Below are 6,008 nucleotides of genomic sequence, written 5' to 3'. Positions count from 1 at the left end.
TAAGGCGTTGTCGAAAATTTTGGCAAAATCGTTGTTATTTAGTAATTAGTATCCCATCATAATTTAATTAGGCTTAAAAGATTCGTCTCGTGGATTTCGTCTAAATTGTGTAATTAATTTTATTTTTTATTTATATTTAATACTTTATGCATGTGTTTAAAGATTCGATGTGACAAAAAAATCTTGAAAAATTTGGTGTTTTAGAGGGGAACTAAAGAGGCCCTAATTTTGGTCAGTAGATGACACGGCGGCTGATGGCGAATTTGATTTGGTCTCCACCAAACCACCTACTGCCCCCGTGCGACCGTGCCGCTGGTAAACAGTGTTTGTCTTTCCAGCTGCAGCAGGCATATGAACTTTTCATCTGTACCGTAATCCATTTTTTAAACACAATGTAATCCCACATCCCAAAAAAATCGACTTATATATTAACTTTTAAAGTTATTGCGAGTCAAACTTTTTAAATTTGATTAGAATTGTAAAAAAGAGCATCAAGATCTATGACATTAAATCAATATCATTAGATGCACCCTGAGATATATTTTTATTGTGCGCTTATTTGGTATTTAAATGTTGACATTTTTTATAAATCGATTAAACGTAAAATATTTTGACTTAAGATAATTCTAAAAGTTAATTTATCTGGGGAGGAAGTATTATCCTATGATTATCTCCAAGATATCAAGATGATATGTCTTGAGATTTGTAAAGTTTGCTTTTTATCGTGACTTTATCGACCTCGAGATTTGTCGGTCAGATGTGTTCATAGAGTAATGTGTATGTGTACATTCATATAAAGGTAAATATACATGCACATATGAATGTTTGTACTGTGATTCAAAAAAACAGTGGTTATAAATGTAAACAATCTGTTTTAAGGATATGTTTGTTCAGTTAGGGCTAGTTATTAGATAGATGGACTAAAAATTAACCTAGAATAGTTAGTGTTGGCTTAGTAAAAAAATTGTCTCAAACCTAACTTATTAGCCCCTATTTAGATAGATTAGGATTTAGGACTACAATTAGTCCCATGCATACAAACACAAACCTAAGTCGGAGTCTCAAACCTAACTGACTTAACTAACCGAGCATAATATCGATTTTCTTTTGTGTCGTCCTGTTCCTTTTTCTTTCTTGAAATGTGTCCTGTTCCAATTATACGGGCTCTAAACGTTTTTGTTTCTGTACGACTGTACGCCTATTTGACTCGACGTACCAGCAACAACTTGCCTATTTGACTGGACGTACCAGCAACAACTTGCTCATCTCGTTCGGCGGCGATGACGATTGAGAAGAAACGAGATCTTCGTCATGTTCGCTTGGATGGTATATGATCGTGGATTATAAGTTAAAATATTATTTTTTTTCACACTAAATCAATCGGCGGTAAATAATTTACGATCGTTTACGGCCTGCCGAATCGGCTGTTGATCATCGTCACGTCTCACGTGGGTTACTATTATTATATCTTTGAGATGGGGTTCACGTGGTTTCAAGACTAAATCATCCTCGATTTGCATTTGTGAAATCAGCCATCTCAATAAAACTCAGCCGGGCTCCTCAATCCTCATCAGAGGTTGTCTCGTTTGGCACGATTCCAAACGACCCATGTAATAGAATCGACCAAATCATGAGAATGTAAGTACAAAAACAATCACTGAAGTGATTAAATTCTTGTACTTAAGCTCCCATAATCCCGGTAGTCCGGAAATCACGAAGGATTTCAACCAACTCTCGACATACAAACCAAGACCGTAGTGATTCAACACAACACATCATCCGTTATAAATATTTCACAAGTAGCATTCGGATTACATCCATCAGAGTTCAAATAAAATATTACAAACCAAGTTTGAATGTGTGGAAGCAACATAGTTTAGTACATAACTTCATAGTTTTCAAATACATTGCCAGATCTGCGTCTTGTCCCACAAAAGCATCATCAGGTACGAGAACTAGTAGAGACCGTGCCAAACGGTCTAGTCTTCATCCCCAGCCGGGAGAAGGCAATACTTGCAGCAACCAAAGTAGAACTGGTCATCTGCAACAGGTGGGAGATAAACCCTGAGTACGAAAAGGTACTCAGCTAGACTTATCCGTCAAAACCAGAAATAAAAGACACCAAGGGTCATGCAAGGCTTTTGAGGTGGGCTAGCTTGACACAGTTGCATAAAAGAGCTTATGAATATAGTAACTAATTTAAACTTTGCCTCAAGTTATCATCATTTACCTGTCCACTAGATTTACACCTGTACTAGAGCACTCACTTATTAGGAGCAAACAATATTAACCATAGCAGGTATAATAAGGTTGTCATCATCATATCATCATTTCTGAACCATTATGTTATTTAGTGTATCTACATTGGAGATAAGCCTGTCAAGTTCTCACTAACCGGAAGAGACGGCGACTCGAATCGAATTACAACTCAGCTGAGGGGGTATTCCTAACTCTCACCCTGGCATACTTAGCAAGGGTAGCCGTGGGTCACCTTTGGAACAACTTAGGAACCAAATTCACGGGTTCGATCAGTGCCAGCACTCTCAGGGATTACCCTTCTACCAGGACGATCAGGACTTTTAAATCACCTACCCTTGGACTCATGCCTATGGCTCCCTTTCGAGGCGCACTTTATACTTATCAACTCTCGACCTGAGGTGAGCTACTCGGCTTCGCGGTCGGTCTTCAGACACGGCCAACTAAGAGAGAGGCATGCGTTCAACATGAACAGGAAAGGCTCCAAGATTCAGTCCTTAATCGACACAGACGAAGTCATTACAAACCGGCAAGCCTCTGGTCGGTCTTCATTTCAAATTAAGACTGGTTCTTTTCCACGATAGCAAATATAGCCAACCGTGCCATATGTATCTTTCTATATCTCACAGGTGACAGCAAAATCACATGACTTCTACCATGTTTAAGCAGGGCTAAGCACTACACGAGCCTGAGCTACATAGGATTTAGGGTAATAATATCTGGACAAGGATTGGATAACCAATACAGCAAGTGTTTGCATCCAACACCTAAACTTAATGCAACAATATATATATGTAACAATAATACTGTAATTGCATTTCGAAAATTAGGAGGCTTAATATGCTCCGGGGCTTGCCTTTCACAAAGTTGCACGGACGGTGATCCGGGCACTCAACGGCGACCTCGTCTGGCACCTCTCCTGAAGTCTGCACCTCCTGAACTTCCGGTGTTGGCTGCTGTAGCTCGCTCGGTTCCTCGAATTCCAGCAGTGTCACACCCTCCGGTACACCTATTGCATGTCGATGCACAAGATAAATATCATTGATGCATAAGGAATGACATGATGAATGAATCACAGTAAGTGTTTAATGAAAGCATCACTGGACACTCGTTTACCGATTAAGAATAGCTCTATTCAAATCACTTTAAAACATGTATCTAACTGAACTTGAAGAACAAGATTAACTTACCTAACTTGCATAACCTAAGATAAAGATGCTTATTTTCAGTTAAAGGCCTAACACCTAGGAACATTACCACAAACTTAGAAATAGTAAAAGCATACTTAAAACAACAGTTAAAGTTTCATATGCACACGGTAGTTCTTTAATTCAATCATAATCAGAGTTCTATAAATTCAAATGACTTGCAAGAGGATATTCTGGAAAGCTTATGAAATTCTCTACAAATCATTTGTAAACATCAAATCATGATTCTTACGTTAACCAAATTGAATTTCAGTAAACCTAGAATCTGTCCAGAAATGACAGGGTTGCTAACTTAATTATTTAATGATGATGCAAAAGCATAATTGGACCAAACCAAGATTACCAACTTGTTGCACATACCAGAGGAATATCAAAAAGTATAGTGCCAACCTCTAAATAAATTATTTAATATCCTTTTCTAATTTATTTAGTTAATTAGGTGATTAAAGCAATATATAGTAAAACTATTCAGAAAAATCTACAAAATTCATAGTAGCTATCTCATGCTTCACATAGACTACCATAAAAATTTCAAAGCCGTTGGGCAAGCAGAACTTGCTGTATCCAAAACAACAGGTGGCATGTCTATTTTCAGCATAATTAGGAAACCCTATTAAAAAGTGTCAAGCAACAGATTTCTCATTTTTCCTAACATCATTCTAGCATAAGAACAGCACTCACCAATTTTTACCTTTACTGGATTTATAGAAAAATTATGAAAATTCACACAAGATCCATCTATGCAAACAAGAGAATTTTATATCTCCTACATATAGTGTCCAATTTGTATGAAAATTTAACTACAAGCTATTCATGAGATGAGCAGTACACCATAAAAATTTCATGCCATTTGGAGCTACATAGAAAAAGATATAATTATCCCTATTTCCTCCATGATTAAAAGAGATAAATAGCAACTCCATTTTTCATAACAGAACATAGCATAATTTATATTTTTAATAAAAACTAGACATTATCATGAACTCAACAAAATTGGAACCACATCATTTGAAGCTACCAACTAGGAGATACATATTTTTGAATCTATACACAATTCTGTGAAAAGAATAAAACAGAAATGGATTTGAAACCCTAACTCTACTTGCTGGGCCGGCCCGAACAGATCCGGCGGCCCATAGTGCATGCACAAGCAAAGCCAGCGTGGCCCAGAACGGCGTAGCCTAGACTGGCTCTCGCCTCTGCAGCAGCGACTGACAAAGGAGGCCCATGCGATAGTGACACAGGCAGGGGAAAGGAGGAAGACGACGGCGTAGCTCGTCGTCGGTGATAGCTCCGATGAGTCCAGCGGTGCTATGGCGATCACCTCACCCATGCGCATCTAGTGGTGCCCTCAATTGAAGCTATTGCTGTGGCTATAGGGGGTGGCGACGATCATGGCGGCGCACGGCCATAGCATGGCCGACTCCAGCGAGGCTACTACATCACGGCGCTATTGGGTGTCCCTACGAGCATCAGTGGCCTTCACTGGACCTAGCGCAAGGGAGAGAAGGGATGGCAAGGGACGCGATGATAGTTGGCCGTGTGGAGCGCCAACTCCGGTGAGTCCCGCCATGGCGGCGGTGGAAGAACTGACAAATTCGCGCTTACCAAGACTCAAACAAACCGACTGAGAGATGGAGGTGGTAGAGGGGATCACAGTGAGGCTCTGGGCGAACTGGGCAACGCGTTTTTGCAAAGGCGCGTGAGCTAGGCGATGGCGAAACTCGGCTGATAATAGCGGAGCTGCAGTGGCCCGGCGCTGCGCGCGGTGGAGGCGAGAGAGGCAAATGGAGCAGGCGAGTGCATCGGGCAGGCACTGGCCTTCTTCTGGAGCTCGGACGCGCGACGTAGAGGCTTCGGAAGAGCATGCGCGCCACGCGGCGAGCAGCTCCTACGCCGGTCGGCCACGGCAAGCTCTTACCGTTTTCTGAAACGGTGATTCAGTGTTCAACGACTACGCCTGACAGCGTGACTTTAATGATCCGTAACTCCCAAACGGTGGTGATCTAGTTCATGGTCTAGTTAACAAAATTGAAGACCTAAGTGAGTACTACAACTTCTTCAATTGGAGCACAAGTTGGTTCAGCCTGGTTAGGAAGATACAAGTCTCCAAACATTGGTACACGACACTGTAACTCAACTTCAGGACTTAGAAAAATTCTAAGTATGAAATCAACAGGGAAATATGACTTGTGGGCCTTGTTTGACCATGTTCCACACATTTTCATGAGTTGGTCATAAAACAACTTTTGTTCCTTGATAAATTAGCTACAACTTTGGTAAAGAGTGCACAGCCATGCAAAGTCTCTAAGTTAGTCTTTTGAATCAGTCAAATAGTGGCACTCTAAGGGTCAATTCAAGTCAAACCTCTCCAAAAGGGCAATTTGGTCATTTTGGTCCACATGAACAATGTCCAAACAATTTCCCTAAGTGTAGTTAAGGTGTATTAGACCATGATCAACCACTTTACACAAGTGCTATACCCATGTCAAATGATCACATGTGATGAAACAACAAAACAAGCAATTCATCCAAATGTTGCAA

This window comes from Miscanthus floridulus, chromosome 1 (assembly GCF_019320115.1).
Source record: "Miscanthus floridulus cultivar M001 chromosome 1, ASM1932011v1, whole genome shotgun sequence".
In the NCBI taxonomy this organism is placed as follows: domain Eukaryota; kingdom Viridiplantae; phylum Streptophyta; class Magnoliopsida; order Poales; family Poaceae; genus Miscanthus; species Miscanthus floridulus.
Note: the sequence above shows the minus strand (reverse complement) of the source record.